The sequence below is a fragment of the Scyliorhinus canicula genome, chromosome 6 (assembly GCF_902713615.1).
Source record: "Scyliorhinus canicula chromosome 6, sScyCan1.1, whole genome shotgun sequence".
Lineage (NCBI taxonomy): Eukaryota > Metazoa > Chordata > Chondrichthyes > Carcharhiniformes > Scyliorhinidae > Scyliorhinus > Scyliorhinus canicula.
This window is the reverse complement of record NC_052151.1, coordinates 216,890,165-216,907,418: the sequence shown is the minus strand read 5'-3', so window position 1 is coordinate 216,907,418 and position 17,254 is coordinate 216,890,165.

Sequence of the window (17,254 nt, the reverse complement as noted above, 5' to 3'; positions counted from 1 at the left end):
CACGAAAATCAAATATTATTGAGAATCATAAAAACGATAATAAGAACTATGTAGTTCGTATACTTAAGGTGCAACTTGCTACTGGTGCTGATCAAGGGCAGAAGAGGCGATGTGACTCCCAAGACATTGAACAGAAGACGCCGTCTCCTCCAATTACAGGTCCGCACCCATGTTCTGAGGTAGATTGAAAGAAATAAAGGGGAACTGGTTTGCAGCAGAAGCCACTCTGGGTGCAGCCAAACGGACCCACTGACCAGGATGGAGAATACATCCCAAAGGTGAGGAGAACTCTGCACGGACTCCCAACATGGAGCCTTGTATTTCTCAGCCTATAGGAGGTTCTGATGTAGCCGGAACATTGCACTGGTTTAAACATTGGGAAGTACACGGTGGCTCACTGGCTGCCAATATCCCCGCATCAGTATTGGATTTTCTTGCCCTTGGATCCAACTGGGACTCTGGAGTTCACGGAACTTATCACGTTTTAAATATCTGCTCCCAGAATTGAACAGTTTTGTGAAAGAGTTTTTGTAATATCTAGACTACATTCTGACGCTCTGTTGTGGATATATTGTGATGGAGATGACAGATTCCAGGTGTGGCACCGAGAAATACAGTAACAAACGATGGACCAGAACAACCGTTTACTCTGCTCTACTCATTCAGCACGAACAATCTTCGAGGCCACAGACGGGACAGAATTGCCCATGGATCTGTTGTCCACCCCTGTGTAGCTCGTGGCGAGGAACACTCCGGGTCTCAAGTCAAGAAAATAAACCAGAGGTAGTCATGATGTTCAGTGGGAAATCTTTGCCTCTGCAGTTCCCCAGTGAGTCGCGAGATGGCGCCATCATTCGGTGCCCATTCACTTGTTCTGAAGCCTCACCAGATTATCGCTTTTAACTCATGTGCCCTTAGTTTTGCCAGAAACTCATGAATAATTCACATGCATCTCCAGGTGGCTACGAAAACTGTGTTGAAAACTTCAGTGCCAAAATACAACCAGCTCTTAGTTACGCTGCTGGAGGAGGGGCGGAATGTGGAAGTTGTAAAATGCAGAAACACTGAAATAGCTGAGCTTTCTCGATCCCTGATACCTCAGACTGAATGGAATGCCTCGTCCTGTCCTGGTTGTAAATATCTGAATCATCAATCAGCTGTAGTCACCTTTCATAAAAAAAACACTTGCTAACAGCCAGCCCACCCACTAAATCTCCAACCCCCACCATCCAAACCATCGAAAACCTCACACACGTGCGTCTCCCAAATTCCCCACTCTGACACCACAACCGAATGCAGCCTAGACCTTCACTCCACCCCTCACAGCCAGAACCAATCACCCTCACCAGCAGGAGAATGAGTTGATCACCACAGAATACTTTTGTCGTTTCCTTGGTACCGTGGAAGTACTGAGGCCTGTCCCAAGCCTGCTTTTGGTGATTTTTCTCATTTCCCAATTAATCGAGTAATTGGATATTTCAGAGTGTTCTTGATCTGCTCTCTGAACTTAGACTGAGTCGCCCCATAAATAAAAGTGTTCGTGCAGCAACTCAAATTCCGCAGTAGATAACTAACTTGCACAAAGACGTAAGCCGAATTAGTATCAAAATTGTATGTAATGTTAAAGCACTGCAAAACATAAGGCAGCCACAAAATTATAAAGCTGCTGGAAATGGTGAAGAGTAAAATCATAGACTTCCTTCTGCTCGCCATCTCTGGGTCACTGTGATTTCCCCCCTTACTCTCACCCCTCAGCCCCTTCCGGAGTCGACTGATCACTATAATGTGTCTGACGGTCAGGACATTGAACAAGAAAATTAACACTATTGGAGGCAATGGAGTTAAGACCGTGTCTAACCAATCGTACCCCACCCATCCGGGTTCACTAAAATAGCTTGCCTTTACAGAGCAGAAGCACGGCACATTGTCAATGATTTCTTGAGGTTCAAACACAAAGTAATTGGGTACGTTTTTCAAACCGAACAGAATAAATGTTGTTGCGAGAACAATGACGGCAATTTTCTTGGTGCAATATGTAGCTTTCAGCTTCCGACAGCAGATAGCGACAAAGCGATCAAAGGAGAAAGTGACGGTGAACCAGACAGAACAGTCTATGGCTGCATATCCTAGAACAGCCACCACTCTGCACACAGGTGTGATATCCAGGAAAGAAAATGGGAAATAATAATAATTTATTTGGTTCAGTATGACTTCGACAATAATGAGCAGCAGGTCCGCCATTGTCATGGCTACCAGGTAGCAAGTGGTGCAGCTGGAGAGCCCGCACTTTCCCTGGGACAGGGTCACAACGGCCAGTACGTTAACTGAAAGAGAGGAGAATGAAGAACACCTGGAAATTAGTGTTAAAGCAATCGATTTCCACACGGTGGCGCAGTGGTTCGCACTGCAGCCTCACAACGCCGAGGTCCCAGGTTCGATCCGCCATGAGTCACTACTCAGGTGGCGTTTTCACATTCTGCTCGTGTCTGCATGGGGTCTCACAACACAAACCAAAAGGTGTGAAGGGGAGGTGAATTGGCCACGCTAAATTGCCTGTTAATTAGAATAAGTAATTGAACACACTAAATTTTCTTTAAAAAATACAAAAAGCTAATAAAAAATACTGATTATAGACAATAACGTAAATGAAAGAGTGATGCTTTTGGTGGTTTTATTTTTGTTAGCGTCTCCACAAATAATGGCAAATCATTTCCAACAATCTATTGGTGATTGAACAGAGCTGGGCAGTGACAGGCCACTCTCAAAAGACAGACCACTATTTAAAGAATGTTAATAATATTTTCGGCCTCTGGTGTAACCTGTTGGACAGTATTAACATTGGTCAACATGGGACTCACATGCCACAGTGGTTAGCATTTACTACCGATGGCACTGAAGACCTGTGTTCGAATCCAGGCCCTGTGTTAGTGTCCATGCGGAGTTTGCACATTCTAAAAGTCTGCGTGGGTTTCAACCCCACAACCCAAAGATGTGAAGGCCAGGTGGATTGGCCACACTGAATTGCCCCTTAATTTTGGAAAACAAATAATTCGGTACTCTTACATTTACAAAAAAATACATTGGCCAACATAGTGTTGTAAAATTTACAGCTGTTAACTTCATGAAGACACATAGATCATGTGAAATCTCCAGTATCTTTCCAACGTCTTCTGGGACACGACGATCAGCATCAATTCAGTGAACCACCCTGCCCCCTCCCCCCCCCCCAACTGCACCCCCCCCACACCCTGGACAAACAGGCTCCCTCGAAACCTATTTGCCAAACCTGCAAATCACCTGCTTGTTCGATGGAGGCAACTGCAAGGAGAACAGTCAGCGTTCTTTGGGATTGGGATTCATCAGATTGGGAATAACCGCCAGTCCTCTGCCAACGAGCGGTTATGAGCAGCATCTGGAAGGGCAGGGAGCTATGGACATAGGGAGGGGTAGAGCGAGAGGAGGGTGTGTGGAAATTCCTGGAGCGGAGGAAGAGTGACGAGCGGGGGGAGGAATCCACACTATGAGAAAAAAGGACAACACCCGGAGCATGGCTGCATCGAAGCTGTGTTACTCTGACATTGCTTTGCTACGTGTTCAATTTCTGTTGTTTTCTTTGTCATCCTGAACTTTGTAAATATCCGTTTTTCATGTTGCCATTGTGTACTTTGTTTATTATCAATCAAAATGTTCAATAAAAATATTTTTCGATTCCGCACTTCCATGTCAGTTTTTTGACCATCCCTTGCTGAATTCTAAAATGCTCCTAATTTCATTAAACATATTTTTGATAAATTTATACGCTTCTTCCTCTGATCGAATACAATCAATCTTCTATTGCTATCTCCACTTGTCTCATCTATTATTTTGCTTCGTTATCCTTAATGGAATTAGACCGCACCTGGACCACTATGAACAGTGTTGCTGCCGTTATCTAAGGAAACATATCCTGGTATTGGAGGCAGTCCAGAGAGGGTTCACTCGGTTGCTCTTGGGTATGGATGGATTTCCTTATGAAAAGAGGTTGAGAAGATTGCGTCTGTACACATTGCATTTCAGAGGAATGAGACGCAAACTTATTGAGACCTCCAGGATTCTCAGGGGGCTTGAGAGGATAAATACTGTGAGTTTGTTTTTCACCGTTGGAGAGTCCAAGCCAACAGAGCATAATCAAGAGTAAAATATGACCCATTCAAGACAGACCGGAGGAGAATGTTCTTCTCCCAGAGGGTAGTGAATCTGTGGAATTATTTAACGCACAGATTTGTAGAGGTGGGCCGTTCGAATGTTCAAGGCAGAGATCATCTCTAGTTAAATCAGGAAGGGAATCAAGGGTAATGCGAGAAGGCTGGGAAATAGTTTTGGATTATCACTTCAAATCAGTCATGGTCTTATTAAATGGCAGAGCATAAGCGATGGGCCGAATGGCTCCTACATCTTCTCGCCTCACGGACCTCGCTTGTAATCTTGTTGGAACACTGCACTCAGTGCAAATTTGCAATGACATATATTTTGAAATTGCCTAGCTCGTGTTTCAGTCGTGCTTATTTTCTTGCACTGGACATTTAATCTGATTAATGTCAAATACTTCCTTCAAAGAGATTACGTTGACTGCAGTCTGAATCGTCATTACATGCCATTTCATTAAATGCTATAACTTGATTATTCAGTCCGATCGTGATTTGTTAAGGAAGATGTATTATTTGTTGAGTAAAGGTCATTCTATCATTAAATGAGGAGGATATTTTATTCGTTGAGCTGCAGCGTTGTGACGGAATATAGCTGTTTATGTTAATGGAAAAATAACAATGTCAATTTTTCAGATTTTGATAATTTCCGACTTAAACTTCTATGCATGTAGATAAAATATATCAATGCATCGACTGAAGTCAATGTCTTAATCTGTTTGTTCTCGTTAAAAGCACATTGTTGAGACAATTCGTTATTTGATTAAATAACATGATACAACGGTATCTGCATGAAGGAGGAGATTGGATCAGAATGATCCATTGCCACTCACAGAATAAAAGCAGAGGGCAACGCTCACACAGATTTACACAACATTAATGGTTGTAATCACTTACCAGGCGCACCAATTATTGCAATAATCACATAGAATATTTTGTCGATCATTTCAAAAGTTTCCAGCATTTTTGATGTGTAGTGATGTATCCCTTCGGGCACCGAACAATCTCTCTCTAGTTTTCTCTTAGCTGATGCATCCCAAATTTATACCTGTGGGTTCAGCTGGGGAATATTACATTGCAACATTGTTCCGCTTGATTTGTTTTTTTTAACGAGAAGAAATAGATCAAGTCATTGTCTTCAGTCGGTGCATTGATATATTATATATATATGTATATATATATGCATGTATAGAAGTTTAAATTGGAAGTCTGCAAAATACACATAAAGTTATTTTACCATTATCATTAGCATCTATATTGCGACACAAAGCTCCAGCTCACCAAATAAAAGATTGCCCTCCTTTATTGATCGAATATATATTCACGGGTGTCATGCACTCAGCAGTGACCATTCACCAATTACATTCCAAATGGTAGAACGTCTCTCATAGAGCTGTTCCACTGCACTCTGCTATACCTGCCCTTGTTAACTGGGGATATTCAATTAAACTAATAAAGTGTGATATCTGTCATCACACTACAGAATTCAACAAATCAAGTTCCTGAAAATAATGCAGCAGTACAGGTAGACAAAAAAATCAATCTGATACAGACGCTCATATTAAAACACAGCTTTCAAAAATTCTCGAGTCATACAGTCATTTCAAATGTTGCAATCACTCAAATTAAGAGGGACTCTAGAATCTATACATTAAAAAACCTCCAACTGATAGAGATACTCCAAATGATTCAGACACACCACCTGATACACACCCTGTAACTGCTGCCCACCCTCTGTGAAAGACCCAGTAGCTGATATTACTTGGAGGATTCACCTGTCCCTGCTCCCAATACAGACTGTCTATCCAATACAATCCAGTCAACGGATATATTCAGTACAAAATGAGATGACAATCAAACTGAGGCAACCCCACTGTTGTAGAAATAAAACTAGTAAAACAATATATCCGCAGCTCGTTCGACTCAAATAATTCGTCTGGTCATTAGTTACACATGTTTACACTGATAAAAGAGTTGAGGATATTCTCCAGAAATGGTCAGAAGAGAGAAGGTTCCCCGTTCAAATCCGGCAGTTCACAGTAGAAGGTGGGTCTCAGAACTCTCTACATTGCTGGCATCGCAAAGATCCCAAGAAGGAGGACACCATTCGGTCCATTCAATCTTTCATGCCATTCTATAAGATTCTATAAGGGATAGTCATCAACAATAAGTCCACTTTTTCATGCTTAATTCATTTCGTGTCTGTATATCTGTGGACTGCAGTGTTGAATACACTCAAGGACTGAGCTTCTTTCTGACTCTTTAATAAATTTTCAGTACCCAATTAATTTTTCCCAATTAAAGGGCAATTCAGCGTGGCCAATACACCTACGCTGCATATCTTTGGGTTGTGGTGGTGAAACTCATGCCGACACTGGGAGAATATTTAAACTCCACACGGATAGTGACCCGGGGCGGGGATCGAATCTGGGACACAGTGCTATCCATTGTGCCCCATCCCCCCCCCCCCTCCCGACTGAGGTTCTTTCATTGAAAATTATAACGGTTTAAAAACCTTCCAAGCCAGGAGATTTCTCCTCATCGCTGTTTGAAAAGAATCACCCAAAATGACACCATGTAGTAGACTCCCTCACCATCGACTGAGTCGATATGAGCGTCACTGACTGGGCCCACCGTTATTTTGCATCCTTGAAATGAGTGATGCTCGCCTATTTCCGGCGGCATTGAACATTCAGACACGTGTTCTGATCGGGGATGCCCTGTAAGGCGGGCACGATTCCTGAGTTAACCATACTTTGAATTGAATTCAAATGTCACCATCCACGATGGTGGGATTCGCTTCCCGGTGCACAGATTCAAACACTGGCTCTCTGGATTAGGAGTCCAGTGATGTCACTGTTCTACAACCCCCCCCCCCCCCCCCCCCCCCGCGCAAGTCCGGCCAACTGTATGCAGGGTTCTGTGAAACACGCATGAAAAGTCTGATCTGTGGATTATCCAGTATCATTGTTCTCAATGCCTCCGATTAGAAGGTCATTCCCGTCCCCAGCGTGAAGACATTGGATGTTATTTTCTCGCAGGGAAGCACCTCGTTCTTTAAATCGAAGGATTGAAGCAATTCACTGTCGACCCAATGAAACTGGGGAGGTGAGTGTTGGGAAACAGCACTGTCACTGTCACAAAGGGGCCTCCCTCTCAATCCTCTTGTTTGTTCCCAAACTTAACGTTGCAAACATTAAAATAAATCATCATCACCCGAGCCCCATCCCAGCGAATCTCCGTGTCCTTCTCTGCGGCGGTGGTGATAGCACATTGGTTGGCTTCCATCCTCGGATGTGGTTTTAATGAAAGTACTGGCTCTGGTAGCCGTTTTACACGAGAAACAAATCTTTTGGCACCTCTTCTCCCACTGTCGTGACACACTGGGCGCAGCAGGGGCCATGCTAAATTTCCCCTTAATTTGTAACGATTGATTTGGTACTCTAAATTTATTTCTAAAAAAAGTAAAGGTAACTAAAAAAGACATTAAGGACGATCTGGCATTAGATTATTGGAATGGGAGCCTGGCAGGGAACATAGTGGAACAGCAATGGCAGGAGTTGGGGTGGGTTATTCGGAACTCAAATATAAATTCATCCCAAGGAGTAGGAAACATGCTATGGGAGAACAAAACATCCGTGGCTGACGAGGGAAGTTAAGGAAAGCATACAAGGAAATACAGCAGTGTGATGTCACAGCTCAGGAGACACAGGGGGCAGAGGCGAGAGTAGTGGTCATCACTAAGGAGAAGCTTCTGGGGAATCTGAAAGCTCCAAAGATGGATAAGTCACCTGGACCTGATGGATTCCATGCCAGAGTTGGTGGTGCACTGATTCAGATGGATGGTGCTGACTCGATGGGCCAAACGGCTACCTCCCGCACTGCAGAGATTGTATAGATCAAGAGTAGAGGTAGTTGAGGTCTTGATGCTCTTTTATTTTTATTCCCATCATCCGCCGGATCCAGGAGACCCGGGGCTTCCGAGTCTGGAAAAGAAAATCATCATTCAAATAACAGGAAGAAATAAAAATTAGAAGGTAAGTAGATAACTATATCTAAGTAAGAAGCTTAAAGTATTCGGAAGTCAAATTGCGTCAAGACAAATACAATGCAGGAGCATACGTAGAGAAAGTTTAGGGCAGCATGGTATCATAGTGGTTAGCACAGTTACTTCGCAGCTCCAGGGTCCCAAGTTCAATGCCCGCCTTGGGGTTCACGGTCTGTATGGAGTCTGCACGTTCTCTCCATGTCTACGTGGTTTTCCTCCGGGTGCTCCGGTTTCCTCCCACAGCCCAAAGCTCTGCTGGTTAGGTGGATGGGCTATGCTAAAGTGCCCTTTGGGTCCAAAAACGGTTGGGTGGGGTTACTGGGTTACGGGGATAGAGTGATGGTGTGGCTTTGCGTCTGGTGCTCTTTCCAAGGGCTGGTGCAGACTCGATGGCCGAATGGCCTCCTTCTGCAATGTAAATTCTATGGAATGGACACTACATCTGGCAATGCAGGAGAGCTTGGTTACATAAAATGCGTGTTGTGTAATATTTGGGAGTTCCTGTATGATGAAGCCGCCCTGCAACACGACTTGTTTTGAAAGCTGCAGAAGCTTGAAATCGGGAATCTGGAATCGAGCGGCAGCTGGAGCCTATGTGGAACATGCCCGATGTGAGAGCAACATCATCCGCCCCTTTCAAGAAGAGATAACAGCACAGGTTACAGGCATGGAGGCATAACATTTACGGTGTCTTCCAAGGAGTTCAAGAGAAAGAGATGGAGTAGGCAGCGATGCACCAGTGCTCCCTTTATCAACCTATAACATGTTTTTGATGCTGGTGAGAGTGTTTGCTGCTTTTAGCGTTATACTCGGAAACAGATGTGTGAACCAGATGCGACTCTATTGCATCCGATGGGAGGAAGAAGACGGAGTAGTCACAGCATAATTAGCTAGTTCAGGAAGCAAAGAGGATTAGCTGTGGCCAATTTAGAAACTACAAGGTGGCTTTGTGCTTCACTGTTGCGGGAGCTAAAGAGGACAGGGGAGTTTGCAGAACTAGCGTAGTTATAGAAGGTAGAGGGTTGCAATGGAAGGGTGCTTTCCTGATTGGACGGCTGTGACTAGTGGTGTTCCGCAGGGATCAGCGCTGGGACCTTTGCTTTTCGTAGTATATATAAATGATTTAGAGAAAAATGTAAATGGTTTGATTAGTAAGTTTGCAGACGACAGAAAGGTTGGTGGAATTTGTGGATAGCGATGAGGACTGTCAGAGTATACAGCAGGATTTAGATTGTTTGCAGACGTGTGCGGAGAGATGGCAGATGGAGTTTAATCCGGACAAATGTGAGGTAATGCATTTTGGAAGGTCTAACATAGGTGGGGAATATACAGTGAATGGTAGAACCCTCAAGAGTATTGAAAGTCAGAGAGGTCTAGGTGTACAGGTCCACAGGTCAAGGAAAGGGGCAACACAGGTGGAGAAGGTAGTCAAGACGGCAGACGGCATGCTTGCCTTCATTGGACGGAGAATTGAGTATAAGAATTGAGAAGTCATGTTGCAGCTGTATAGAACTTTAGTTAGGCCAGACTTGGAGTATGGTGTTCTATTCTGGTCGCTACACTGCCAGATGATGTGGAGGCTTTAGAGAGGGTGCAGAAGATATTTACCACGATGTTGCCTGGTGTGGACGGCATTAGCTATGAGGAGCGGTTGAATAAACTTCACTTGTTCTCACTGGAACGACGGAGGTTGAGGGGTGACCTGTTATACGTCTACATAATTATTAGGGGCACAGACAGTGGATATTCAGAGGCTTTTCCCAGGGTAGCGGGATCAATTAATAGGGGGCATAGGTTTATGGTGCGAGGGGCAAGGTTCAGAGGAGATGGACGAGGCATGTTTTTAGACAGACGATAATGTGTGCCTGGAACACGCTGCCGGAGGAGGTGGTGGAAGTAGGTTCGATAGTGACATTTAAGGGACATCTTAACAAATACATGAATAGGATGGGAATAGAGTGATACCGACGCAGGGAGTGTAGCAGATTTTAGTTTAGAAGGGCAGCATGGTTGGCGCAGGCTTGGAGGGCCAAAAGGCCTGTTCCTGTGCTGTACTTTTCTTTGTTCTTTGCATGCAGTAATATTCAGTTTGATCCAAGTCAATATTTAAAATGTTGTTTGAAGTAAATGTAGAAAGAGGAGAGTAAAATCATTAATCGCATTGCCAGAAACATGGTTTAGGAGAGTGAACATTAGGTTCCTGGGGCACTGGGAAGGGAGCATCTGTAAATTCTGGAAATACTGGACCGGAACAGGACCTGGTAGATGAAGCTCGCGTGTACATTTGTCAGTGGTGTTGAGCGGCGGGATGGGGTGGGGAGTTTTGGATCTGACAGTTAAGTTAGATTTTCAAAGGCATGTGAAGAGAAAGGAAGATGAGAGTTTTACCGGTCTGTGTTCAGTGCTGTACTGTTTTATATCTATGTTCTATTTACAAGTGGTGGGTGACTGTGAAATGTAAAAGATGTATAGATTCAAAAGTGTGCAGCTTATCACATTGACGGTTTGAAACTGTTTAATTGTAAGTACAAATAGTCAACAAATGCGTGAAAGAAAACCAGAGGACTGCAATAGAGGGGCACTTTAAGTAGACTAATATCAGCTGGGAAACGCTTAATATGTAGGGGACAGGGAAAATAAAATTCCTTTCTGGAACTTGACAGGGTGCAGAGGAATACTTGCGATTTTTCATGGGTTGACTTTAGCTGGAAGAACATAACATAAGAAACAGAAGCAGCAGTCTGCAATTCAGTTCCTCCAGCCCCCTCCTCAATGGATGATCTCAGCTCGACCTCAACTCCACTTTTCTGCTCATTCTCCATAACCTTCAACCCAGTACGAATTAAACATCTGTCTAGCTCCTCAATTGGAGAGGTGAGTAGGTTAGGGTAGGTTTCCTCAGAAGAGGGAAGGTTGAGGGTGGACATGAACAATTTGGAACACATTCTGGGCCACACAGGTAGGGTAGAGAAGAACCAACGTTTCCCCTTATCAGAGGAGTAAGCAACCAGGCTGCTTGGAGTAAAGGTGTGGCACTGTGAGATGATGTCAGAATTCTTTATTCAGAACTTATTGACAATTATGTTTTCAGATGCAGCACAATAAAGCTGGTTTTCCTTAACTTGAGGCAACCTGATGTATAATCAGGATGTGTCATTTTGGACAAAATATGGTGCAGTTGGGAATTAATGATGGGAATATTAAATAGATGACGGATTGCAATTGGGGTTAAATATATAGATGCTGCTTGCATGCAGCAACACAAAGGAAACACCCGAATACATAGACTGTATAGATTACAGAATTTCAGTCCCTGAGAGATCTCCCAAAAATGATGTTTTGAAGAAACAGGAATTGCCTTTGGTTTAAGTGCAAGTGTTTCCCAAAGAAGCTGAAGTCAAAGGAATGTTGGTTGACCTTTCCCTCAAACTAAAAAGGCGATGATTGTAATTAAGTCTAACTGGAAAACAACAGAGGGAATTTCGCAAATAGATTTGAACACGTGCCGTTTTTGTTTAGTCCCAGTCAACACCCAGGCCCTCGAAGGCTGCCAGGTATTCTCACAGAGGACAAAATTAGCCCATTCTTACAGCTATGTTGCCCCTATCGCCTGCTCCGCCATTCAATAAGATCATATCTGATATTTTGAGGATTCGCCTCCACTTTCCGGCCGCACACAATCACCCTTAGTTCATTTACGTTCAGAAATCTATCTATTGATTGATTGACATTTATTGTCACATGTACCGAAGTACAATGAAAAGTATTTTTCTGCGGCCAAGGGAACATACACAGTAGGTACATTGTAGACAAAGGTATAATCGACAGAGTACATTGACACTGGTGCATTAACAAATAGTGATTGGTTACAGTGCGGAACAAGGCCAAACAACAGCAGCATCGGATGTCTTCAATAGTGTTCTTACAGGGAACAGATCAGTCCGGGAGGGAGTTGTTGAGGAGTCTAGTAGCTGTGGGGAAGAGCTGTTCCTATGTATGGATGTACGGTTCTTCAGACTTCTGTCTCTTCTCCCTGATGGAATGTCTGGAAGAAGACAATTCCTGGTTTTGTGGACTCGCTGACAATGCTGTCTGCTATCCTGAGGCAGCGGGACGTGTATACAGAATCAATGGAAGGATGGCAAGCTTGTGTGATGCGCTGGGCTGAGTTCATTCAGCGAGGTAACCTGAACTCCTTCACTGGGCAGGGAATTCCATAGATTCACAACCCTTTGGGAACCTAAATTGTAGTCCCAGTGTACAGGATGTTGAGAGTAGTGAGGTCAGGGATAGGGTTAAAAGTTCGAAAGAGGGCACCGGCAAGCAGGACGCTGGTTTGAAGTGTGTCTACTTCAACGCCAGGAGCATCCGGAATAAGGTGGGTGAGCTTGCAGCATGGGTTGGTACCTGGGATCTCGATGTTGTGGCGATTTCGGAGACATGGGTAGAGCAGGGACAGGAATGGTTGTTGCAGGTTCCAGGATTTAGATGTTTCTGTAAGAACAGAGAAGATGGTAAAAGAGGGGGGGGGGGGTGTGGCATTGTTAATCAAGGAAAGTATTACGGCGGTAGAAAGGACGCTTGAGGACTCGTCTACTGAGGCAGTATGGGCCGAGGTTAGGAACAGTAGAGGAGAGGTCACCCTGTTGGGAGTTGTCTATAGACCTCCGAATAGTCCCAGAGATGTCGAGGAAAGGATTGCAAAGATGATTCTTGACAGGAGCGAGAGTAACAGGGTAGTTGTTATGGGGGACTTTAACTTTCCAAATATTGACTGGAAATACTATAGTTCGAGTACTATAGATGGGTCAGTTTTTGTGCAGTGTGTGCAGGAGGGTTTTCTGACACAGTATGTAGACAGACCAACAAGGGGCGAGGCCACATTGGATTTGGTACTGGGTAATGAACCCGGCCAGGTGTTAGATTTTGATGTAGGTGAGCACTTTGGTGATAGTGATCACAACTCGGTTATGTTTACTTTAGCAATGGGCAGGGATAGGTATATACCGCAAGGCAAGAATTATAGCTGGGGGAAAGGCAATTATGATGCTATTCGGCAAGATTTAGGAGGTATAGGATGGGGAAGGAAACTGCAGGGGATGGGTACAATCGAAATGTGGAGCTTTTTCAAGGAACAGCTACTGCGTGTCCTTGATAAGTATGTACCTGTCAGGCAGGGAGGAAGTTGTCGAGCAAGGGAGCCGTGGTTTACTAAGGAAGTTGAAGCACTTGTCAAGAGGAAGAAGAAGGCTTATGTTAGGATGAGACATGAAGGCTCAGTTAGGGCACTTGAGAGTTACAAGTTAGCCAGGAAGGACCTAAAGGGAGAGTTAAGAAGAGCGAGGAGAGGACACGAAAAGTCGTTGGCGGATGGGATCAAGGAAAACCCTAAGGCTTTCTATAGGTATATCAGGAACAAAAGAATGACTCGCGTAAGATTAGGGCCAATCAAGGATAGTAGTGGAAAGTTGTGTGTGGAATCAGAGGAGATAGAGGAAGCATTAAATGGATATTTTTCGTCAGTGTTTACACTGGAGAAAGACAATGTTGTCGAGGAGAACACTCAGGTTCAGTCGACCAGGCTAGATGGAATTGAGGTTCAAAAGGAGGAGGTGTTAGCAATTTTAGAAAATGTCAAAATTATAAGTCCCCTGGGCCAGATGGGATTTATCCTAGGATTCTCTGGGAAGCCAGGGAGGAGATTGCAGAGCCTTTGTCCTTGATATTTATGTCGTCTTTGTCGACAGGAATAGTGCCGGAAGACTGGAGGATAGCAAATGTTGTCCCCTTGTTCAAGAAGGGGAGTAGAGACAACCCTGGTAATTATAGACCTGTGAGCCTTACTTCGGTTGTGGGTAAAATGTTGGAAAAGGTTATAAGAGATAGGGTTTATAATCATCTTGAAAAGAACAAGTTGATTAGCGATACTCAACACGGTTTTGTGAAAGGTAGGTCATGTCTCACAAAACTTATTGAGTTTTTTCAGAAGGTGACCAAACAGGTGGATCAGGGTAAAGCTGTTGATGTGGTGTATATGGATTTCAGTAAGGCGTTTGATAAGGTTCCCCACGGTAGGCTATTGCAGAAAATAAGGAAGTATGGAATTGAAGGTGATTTAGCGGTTTGGATCAGTAATTGGCTAGCTGAAAGAAGACAGAGGGTGGTGGTTGATGGCAAATGTTCATCCTGGAGTTCAGTTACTAGTGGTGTACCGCAAGGATCTGTTTTGGGGCAACTGCTGTTTGTCATTTTTATAAATGACCTGGAAGAGGGTGTAGAAGGATGGGTTAGTAAATTTGCAGATGACACGAAGGTCGGTGGAGTTGTGGATAGTGCTGAAGGATGTTATAGGATACAGAGGGACATAGATAAGCTGCAGAGCTGGGCTGAGAGGTGGCAGATGGAGTTTAATGCGGAAAAGTGTGAGGTGGTTCACTTTGGAAGGAGTAACAGGAATGCAGAGTACTGGGCTAATGGCAAGATTCTTGGTAGTGTAGATGAACAGAGAGATCTCGGCATCCAGGTACATAAATCCTTGAAAGTTGCCACCCAGGTTAATAGGGTTGTTAAGAAGGCATATGGTGTGCTAGCCTTTATAAGCAGGGGGATTGAGTTTCGGAACCACAGGGTCATGCTGCAGCTGTACATAACTCTGGTGCGGCCACACCTGGAGTACTGCGTGCAGTTCTGGTCACCACATTATAGGAAGGATGTGGAAGCTTTGGAAAGGGTTCAGAGGAGATTTACTAGGATGTTGCCTGGTATGGAGGGAAGGTCTTACGAGGAAAGGCTCAGGGAATTGAGGTTGTTTTCGTTAGAGAGGAGAAGGCTGAGAGGTGACTTAATAGAGACATATAAGATAGTCAGAGGGTTAGATAGGGTGGACAGTGAGAGTCTTTTTCCTCGGATGGTGATGACCAACACGAGGGGACATAGCTTTAAATTGAGGGGTGAGAGATATAGGACAGATGTCAGAGGCAGTTTCTTTACTCAGAGAGTAGTAGGGGTGTGGAACGCCCTGCCTGCAACAGTAGTGGACTCGCCAACTTTAAGGGCATTTAAGTGGTCACTGGATAGACATATGGATGAAAATGGAATAGTGTAGGTCAGATAGGCTTCAGATGGTTTCACAGGTCGGCGCAACATCGAGGGCCGAAGGGCCCGTACTGCGCTGTAGTGTTCTATGTTCTAAAAAGGTTCCGTTTCAACTCTGTCCTAAAGTTGCTCCCCCTCATTTTTAGGCTGCGCCACATAGTTCTCGTTTCTATCCAGTGGAAACAATTCCCTGCTTCTATATTATCTATTCTCTTCATAATTGTATAAGTTTCCGGAAGATTCTCCCCATTCTTCAAAATTCGAAGTCCTTGTTCCATCCCACTCAGTCTGTCTTCACAAATCATTCCTCTCAATACCGGCATCAACCTCGTGAATCTCCGCTGAACTCCCCTCCAGTGCCAGGACATCGTTTTTCATGTAAGGAGACCAAATCTGTTCAGAGTACTCCAGGTGTCGGGCTCACCAGCAACATCTGCACCATGTGCTCCCTGTCCTTAAACTTCATCCATCTAGCAATGAACGACATTCGATTTGCTTATTAATTACCTCTTGACCCTGCAAACTAACATTTTGTGACTCATGCAATCGACATCAAAGTCCCTCTGCACAACAGCATGCAGCACTCGTTCACATTTCAATAATAGTCAATTTTGCTGTTATTCCTACGAAAATGGATGTCCTCATATTTACCAACTTTGTACTCCATATGCTAAACCCTTGCCCACTCACTCAATCGATATCCCTCTGCAGACTTTAAGTGCCCTCTGCACATTTTGCTCTACCACACATCTTGTTGTAATCTGCGAAGTTGTGACAGTACAGTTCAAAATAAAACACTGATTTGGGACATGCCTCGGGGTTATGGTCAAGTGTTCACAAAGAAGCTAAAGTCAAAAAAATTATACAAGTTCATGAGAAGTAACCAGGGAAAGGGTTGAAATTATGTCAGTTTATTCAACCGGACAGGACATTGCCAGGGGGTCTGATCAGATTCCTTACTGGATAAAGATGAGGTGAGGGAGGATTGGAGCTCTGTTACATCGTCACCTTCTGTAAAAGGGGAGCCAGGGGTACACCAACCAATTGAAAGCACCTCAGTCGCATCACGGCAGTGGCAGAATTATTGGAATCAATTTTGAGCGACAGCATGTACTGTGAACAATAGATCGATTTGGTCTATTCGCAGTTAATATCGCCTCTGTTATCACTCCCTTGAATCGCACTGCTGCCGATGTTTTGTTGACTCATAGAATACCACATTCAATGTCTGCATTCAATGGGAAAATGATTTCATTTGTCTTCCGGTATTTTTTTGATTGCTTTATTCGTCCGTTCAGAGATTTCTCAACGTTTTCCAAGATTTAAATGCCCACCCTCCATCTAACAGCTGATTTCCCACAGTCCGAATAGCCTCCTACATTCTGAGCTCTGCTTTGTTCTCCAAAGGTCCACATCCAATCCTTTCAACCTCAGTCTGCTCCTCTTCGGCCTCCTTCATCGACTAAACTCCAGCAATCTTTGAATGTTTATCGGGAAAGACATTCCTGAGACACATAATGATACGGTCTTCGGTGAAACTGTATCCCACATCTCCCTCTGGGGATTTACGAGGACTCTGTTTGACATGAAGTTATTCCGCTTTTGCCTTTCTGTTTTCACATTGGAAATCTTTGCTTCCTCGCCCACGCTGCTCAACAAATCTCACACTTTCCTGATCCCAATTGTTGATAGGTTCATTGCTGTAGAATGTACGCCTGTCTTTATCTTGTACCAACGTTTTGAGACATTTGAATTGTTAGTGGGAATTGAACATGGCCAGTTATGCTGATGTTGTGCTGAGTAATTGCACATGTCCATCTCTGGTCCGCACCAGGATTACTTTGTTGGTGAAATGTCCTCCTTTTTATGTTCCCTCTCCCACCATTTTGGAGAATTAGTTGACCACCTGACTTCATCATAAGTTCAC